Source organism: Mus pahari, chromosome 1, assembly GCF_900095145.1.
Source record: "Mus pahari chromosome 1, PAHARI_EIJ_v1.1, whole genome shotgun sequence".
Classification (NCBI taxonomy): domain Eukaryota; kingdom Metazoa; phylum Chordata; class Mammalia; order Rodentia; family Muridae; genus Mus; species Mus pahari.
Genome location: NC_034590.1, coordinates 45,931,466 through 45,938,933, shown reverse-complemented (window position 1 = coordinate 45,938,933; position 7,468 = coordinate 45,931,466). Strand labels below are relative to the sequence as shown.

Here is a 7,468-nt window from a genome sequence, read left to right as displayed (position 1 = left end):
TTGGCCATTCTGACTGGTGTGAGATGGAATCTCAGGGTTGTTTTGATTTGTATTTCCCTGAAAATATCCAATTTTTAAAGAGCCACCATATGACAGAAAAGGAGCACTACTAGTGTAAGGTAAGTGAGTGTAAACTAGTAAATGAGTGTAAACTAGTGTAAGGTAAATGAATGTAAACAGGTTTATAGCCAAGTATTGGAAACCTTATCATAGAGCAATCAAGTTAGGGGAGACATGAACTATCAAGTATGTATTTTGAAGACAGTTTGGAAAAATTAAATATAGACTGATATTGGACTATTGGAACTGCATATAGCCTCAGCATACTGTGGTTCGTCAGCTTTATAGTGTGCTCCTACTTGAGAGAGATGCCAGGATGTTTGCACCTCGCTTTCAGATGGAGTCAAAGATTCATTTCATTTTAACTGTAAATACAGATATATTATTCTTTGTGTTCTCTTAATCATTACTTATTTCAAGTGCTTATTGTGAGAAATAGCTGTCTATACAAAGAATGGTATTGAAGTGAACATGTTTCCACATGAAGAAGAAAGAAGTTTATGGGCTATAATTCCTCATTAAAGGAAAATCTAAAGAATTATATTTAAGATGCTACAAAGCAAAATAATTAATATGAAGCTATCTAAACAGTCTGAGAAATAACGAAGTTAAAAGCACTAGGAAGATGAAGAGAAGTCCCTGAGCAGCGATAGCCGCTAGGCTGAGAAATTTATGGCAGCATATTCTAAGGCTCGAGCATTGGTCAGGAGGGAGATAAATATATTGATTAGTTTATACTAACCATGAGGATTAGACTTTTAAAGATAACCACTAAAAGAAGAAAATTGGAAACACAGCTTCCAAAAAAGTACCATCAGGTTAAAAAAAAATGGAATGAGGAAACCATATAATTTATTAATATGGGAAAACCACACAAAAGCAAATGGGAAAGCATAAGAGATGGAAAGCAGAGTCAAATGATAGTATAAATAAGGCGAAGCAAGCAAGTCATCCCAGTAAATGAGGAGAATGTGGAGTCTGGCGTGTGTGTGAATTTATAGTAGAAAGCCCTGCTCCCCACATGTGCTATAATGCTACTCACCAGAGCCAGGTTACAGGATCATTACAGGTGCCAATCAACACATAAATACATACAGAAAGATTGGAATATACATACAATGAAATCCTATTCAGCCATAAAGAATATGACCCTATCGTTTCCAGGAGAACGAATGGAAGTGGCGATTCCCACGGAAAATAAGTCAGAAATGCAAACTGTGTTTTCTGGCATGTCTAAGACCTAGGTTAAAATTAAAATGATGTGAAGGTAGAAGGGGTACCTGTTAGGAAAGGAGGTGGTCAAAGGAAGGAGGGAGGAGAGAAGGAAGTGGGGCTGAACACCATCGGAAGTGCGTTATTTACACGCGAAAATGCTGCAACAATAGCTCTGGAACCTTATACAATTAACATACAGTAAACTAGTCTCTGCCAGTGAAATGAGTCAATTCGATCCAGATGAACCTGTATAAAGGCAGGGTGATTGAGACCCCACGCTCCAGCAGGTTCACTGGTTCCAAGGAATGAGGCCAGGGAAGTCACCATGGGAGGGAGACAGGAAAAAGGGGGAGGAGAAAGCGCACAGGCCAGAGGGAGGGGAGACCAAAATGTCTGCACTGTATGAGGAAGAGCTTCAGGGGAGGGATAGACCAGCCCCTTGGCTGGAAAGTTCATGGCAGAGAGCAGGGCAACAGGCTGGGACTGAGGGATGCTGGGTGAACCTGGATGCCAAGTTTGCTTTGGTTATGTAAACTATGCACCTCAACTGTTTGTTCCAGGGTCTGAATCACAACAACTAATAAAAATCATGGGGAAGTTTACTGATTTTTCTCACTTGATTTTAGAAATGTCAATATACATTGATGAAGAAGTTCCTAACAGAGAGAAAAAAAAAAACCGAAGTAAAATTTTTGAAAACAATTATTTAGAGCTTATCCTAAGCCAAAAGGGCTTGGGGAGCGGTGTTAAAAACAAAAGTAGATTTTAAAGTGAATTTATCAGTAAAAATTTAAAATACAAGTGTGAAAGGTTCATCCTTCCAAGAAGATATACCGAGTCTCAAGTCTTAGGTCCAGGACACCTGACCAACGCACAACTCTTAAAGCATGTGTCTGTTGGTCAGTCTCTCAAATCTCTTATTCCTCTAAAACAAATAAGTAAGCCAGTAATGATGCTGTTGGGCAGCCGTTCTTGTTGCCATTGCCATCTCTGGACTTCAGCAAAATCTCCATTCAAATTATTTACCTATTTATTTGATTTATTATATTTAGTTGTTTTCTCATAATGGAAGATCTATAGTCCTCCTGCGCATGCACTACATTCTCTGCCAAAAGGTTTCATTCCTCCTCCCCCCTCTGCCTTTTCCCTGTCACTTCCACCCAGAGGCATCTTCCTCTATATCCCCTTCCGCCTCCCTGGATAAACCTCCCATGAGATCTGTTGCATGGTGTGACTTTATGGATTCTGCTACATGGATCTAACATTCGCTACCGAGACTCAGATAGGACAGACATTCGGGGCTCCCCCACCACCCAAAAGACCTCTGTGAGTGGGGGATGGGGATGGGAGTGGGGGTGGGGTGGCGGTGGGGTGGGGTGGGGTGGGGGTGGGGATGGGGCTGAGCTCGTTTAAATAGAATAAAGACACCGCTGTGAGTTGCATCAGATTGGCTCCTGTCTGTTTTGGGAGGATCAATAACATTTCCTTGGCACAACACTGTCCTTTGGACACCATGGCCTCAAGCCTGTGACGCTTTTTACCCATGGGATCCACATCTTAGTCTACAGCTCCAAGCTCCCTATCGGGATGCCTCTTTGAGAACCTCAGGCGCTACACCTAGAGCCGGATTTAAAGGCTTCTAAGCCCATAGTCCTTTGCAGCCAGACTTGGCCTCTATATCTCTTGTATAATGAATCTAAATGACTACCTAATGATACTTTTGATCTCATTATTATACAAGACCTTTACAATTACTGCCAGGGATCCAATAAATGGATGAAGGGTCCCTTGTTCAGGCTTTCTCTTATCTTCACTCCAAACCTTCTCTCTGTTCTTCCCGTTCCCACACTCAGCTCCTTCTAGCTAAGAAATCTCAACCAGATAAAACTCTACTATCCTTGATCCTACTAATGAGCTTCCTCCTTCAGGTCCCCAGCTGACAGCTCCCTCACCTCCTCTGGCTTCTTCAGCCTCCTCTCCCCCCTCTCCAGGTACAGGCCACTCCAACCTCCTCACACTGGCACCTACTTTCACCCTACCAACAAGCTTTCAGTTCCCCTGCCTTCCCCACACTCTCGCTCTGTGGCCAAATCTACTCCTTTTCCCCCACCCAGCCTAATTCTGCATGAGGTTGCTGGGGTGAACGCCCTGGTCAGTGTACATGTTACATTTTCATTAAATGAACTTTCTCAAATAGAAAAACAAAAGACTGGGATACTACACTATACCTCTAATTAAAGAATATATATATATATATATATATATATATATATATATATATATATATATACACACACACACACACACACACACACACACACACACGATTCTCACTAACAACCTACTCCCTGAGGAGCTCAGATGAGTCTGGAGGCACCTGCAAATGAAATACACCAGAGCTCCTGGTTGGGTCTGAGCTGCTGACCACTCCCCATCTCATTCTTGCACTGAAACCTCACACCTCACATATCCAGCAGGGCACATTGCCTCAAGCCACCTCTGCCTGGTACACAGATGGCAGCTCCTTTATACATGAAGGATCCTAAATTGCTGTCTACCCCATAGTGTCAGATACTGAGGAGGTTGAGACACAGGTCCTCCCTGCCCACACCAGGCTGAACTAGTAGCTCTTACCTATGCCTTCTAATTGGTGCAGGGATTTAAACATCCACACAGACTTGAAATGTGCCTCCCATAGCTTCCAATCCCAGGCTGCCATCTGGAAAGAGTGTGGATTACATAAGAAAAAGGAGGATCAATAACCAATGAAGACCAAATTATGGCCATGCTAAAAGCCTCCCATCTCCCCACAGCTATTGGAATTGTCCACTGCCAGTCCCACCAGACCAACAATTTCATCATGTCTAAGGGAAATAACCAGTCTGATGAGGCAGTCTAACTAGAGCTGTGGCCATTGGACACCATAGGGCATTCTCACCCACCCACCATAGGACATTCTCACACTAAAACCCACATGCCCACTGTCACCCCCTGACACTCATCAAATTCTGTCCTATCTACTCCAGTTCTTTCATCCTAATAGCCAAGACATCTCATGTTGTTAAAACTCAACTACAACCTACCCTGAGGACTTGAGTTTCTTAAAGTCTTACTGCCTCTTATAAAATCTGTCCAGATATCATAGCCCCCCTTTTCCTACCCACCAGGCTAGAGGCTCCCTTCCTGGGATGAATTGTCAACTTGAATTTATCTACTTGCCCACAGTCAAATGTGTCAGGGACCACCTGGTCTTGGCAGACACCTTCTCAGGGTGGGTGGAGGCTTTCCCTACTACCAACAGAAGGGCTCAGACAGTTTCTGGTTTCTTCCTCTTTCTCTGTGAGATGATCCCTTGATTTGGAATCCCTACCTCCCTCTAGTCAGACAATGCTCCTGAATTCATTTCCTACATTTCCCAAACCCTTTCTAAAGCCCTCAACATTTCATGGAATTTTCATGTCCTGTCCTCAGGAAAGCTAGAACAGACTAGTCACTCCTTGACAAACACCCTTGTCAAATTGTCACAGGAACTTCACCTTGATTGGGTAAAGTTCCTGCCACAGGCTACAGGTTCTCCCCTAATGACTCCTTTCCGTCTTGCCCCTCCCTGATCACCTGATTACTCCATCATCTCTGCTCCCTCCTATGGAACTTTACTGTCCACCGCCTATCACGACCACACACTCTCTCCTGTCCACTCCCAATCAACATTGGAGATCAGGTCCTCTTCCCTCTGAACTATTATCCCTCACCTTTTCCTCTAAATGGCAGGGCCCCTTCAAGGTAATTCTTGTGACCCCTTCTGCTAAACTTAAGGGACTCCCTCATTGGATTCACTTGTCTCACCTTTAGCCTCCCACCTCAGAATAACTTCCCTTCTTACATATCAACCCCAACAAGACCCTGCTCCCTGAAGTTTCAGAGGACACTGAGACCAACCACCTTGTGCCCGGTTTCAGAAGAATGAGGTTTATCTCCGGCAGCTGTGATCGACCTTACTAGATTGGATATGGATTTTTTTTTTTCTCCTCTTCCTCTTGTTTGTTTCTGTCCAGGGTAACCCTTACATACGGAAATTCGAAGTTCAAGAAGTTCTCATTCAAACTCTAATTTATTCAAGAAACTTATAACAAACAGTCTCTTTGAATAGGGTCAGAGAATTGCTCTATAGCCGATGCCAGGAACTTATTGAAATATCCATCACCCCCATATCCATCTCTCCTTCTGTATACTATGACCTTTTTGTTTGCTTCCTCTTGGACCAGACAGAATGCTAGTATAAAGAATGGCCAGATAGACATGGAGGCTGCCCATTCTGGTCTTGCCAATACCATTTGTCGATCATAAGGAAAAATTATCTCCTCTAACTACAACACAAGACCCTCTTCTATATCCCAGACCCATGGAATCCCAGGTGGGAAACTCTACTACCGCTACAACTCTGGGCTTCTGAAAAGCATGATTAATATCCAGAGAAAATAGGTCCCAATTACCCAACCCCTGGAGATAGGGGAAGTAGAAGAGGTAATTAAACACTCCTTCAAGGTCACTGCATCTTTGATGACCCCTCTCCTAAATAATACAAATCTGCCATTTCATCTCCTGTTTCAGATGCCGACCTTGGCCAATCAGCTCCTTAATGTCACCCAACTTGACTGCTTCAGAGATTGCTGGCTGTGTGTGCCTTGTGGGACTAACTCAAAACTGCCACTTAGCACTAGCTTCTCCAGTGACCCTGTCAAATAACTGCTTTGCCATTCACCAACTGCCTTGACCCTGGTGTTACCACCACTCCAGGAACCCTCCTCTAGGGCATCCACTTTGGCATGGCAAACTGTTTTAAAGCATCTGGGACATGTTCTCTAGGGTGTTAAGTTCCCTAGACTGCAGCAAAACCGTAACTCTCATCTCTTCTCCAGTACCCTACAGTCCATAACACCTCGATTCTTTGTGGTGCTCAGGTCGACCATCACCCACCTGCCAGCTGGTCTGGAGTTTGCATTCTGGTGTCTTTCTTCTCCAAATTAGGGGTGATACACGGAGAGGAGCCCCTACTGATCCCAGTTGTGAACTCCATAGCTGTCTAGCATAATAGAAGGGCAGTTCAAATCTTGCCCCTTCTGGCTGTCACAGGAATAACCATAGGTGTTGCTAGCAGGACAGCAGGACTGGCTACTCCCCTAACCTTGTATCATGAGTCTTCCCAGTTTATTCAGGATCTGCAGCAGGTGGCCCAAGTCATACTCACTCTTCAAGGACAGACGGACTCCCAGGCTGCAGTGGCACTTCAAAACCAAAGGGGACGAGACTTTCTTACAGCAGAAGAAGGCGGTTATTGCCTCTTTCTCCAAGAGGAATGCTGTTTCTATATCAACCAGTTGTGTGTGATGAAACTCAAAATCTAATAACTCCAGAGAGACCTCCAGAAGCATGAGGACCAACTCAATGTCTCCAACCCCTGGGTCTTTGAAAAACCCCATAACGGAAGTCGATCGGCCCCTCCTGACCGCTTTTCTTCTATGTTTTCAGCTTTTACTATTTGCACCCTGCTTTGTCCATTTCTTCTCTACATTTCTCCAACAACAAATACAAAAAATTTCCAACCAAATGAGTAATCAGTTACTTTTACAGGATTACCAACCGCTGACCGCAGAGCCTGAGGCTAATGACCATCGACTGACTGACTGAGCTTTGATGGTGAGGATCAACCATACCCTGGAAATGACAATGCCTTCAGGAAGCAGGAAGTAGCCTAAGGAGGGTGCTATCCTTATCCCTGACTCACCGTCATTCCCTGGCTAGTCCCTCCTCTTCCTAATAAACGAAAGGGAGGAGTGCTAGCTATCAGGCATCTCCACAGCCACTCCTAGGGGCCCAGAGATAACTGGACACACCATCACTAGCTGCCAAGGTGACACATTCCTATTGCTGCCTCTGAAGCAGCCTCTGCATCCCTTCCTCCCTCCCTGAATAAACCTCCCACAGGAGATCTGCTGCATGGTTTGACTTTATGGATTCTGCCACATAGATCTAACGCTACATCTATTTGGGATACAAGAGTCTTATCAGCTATGTGATTTATAAATACAATGAATGCTTTTCTTAGGGAGGCCTAAAGAAATGTCTGTGTTCCCTGGATAGAGATTGTACAGACAAACCAAAGAAAACCCAGCCTGGTGAGGCATTGAGTTTA

The 7,468-nt window shown here is 44.2% G+C and overlaps 1 pseudogene; it reads right to left on the bottom strand.

The window, feature by feature from the left end:
- Positions 1–6,755, bottom strand: part of LOC110317850 — a 59,666-nt pseudogene extending 52,911 nt beyond the window's left edge.
- Between the last annotated feature and the right edge of the window lie 713 nt (positions 6,756–7,468).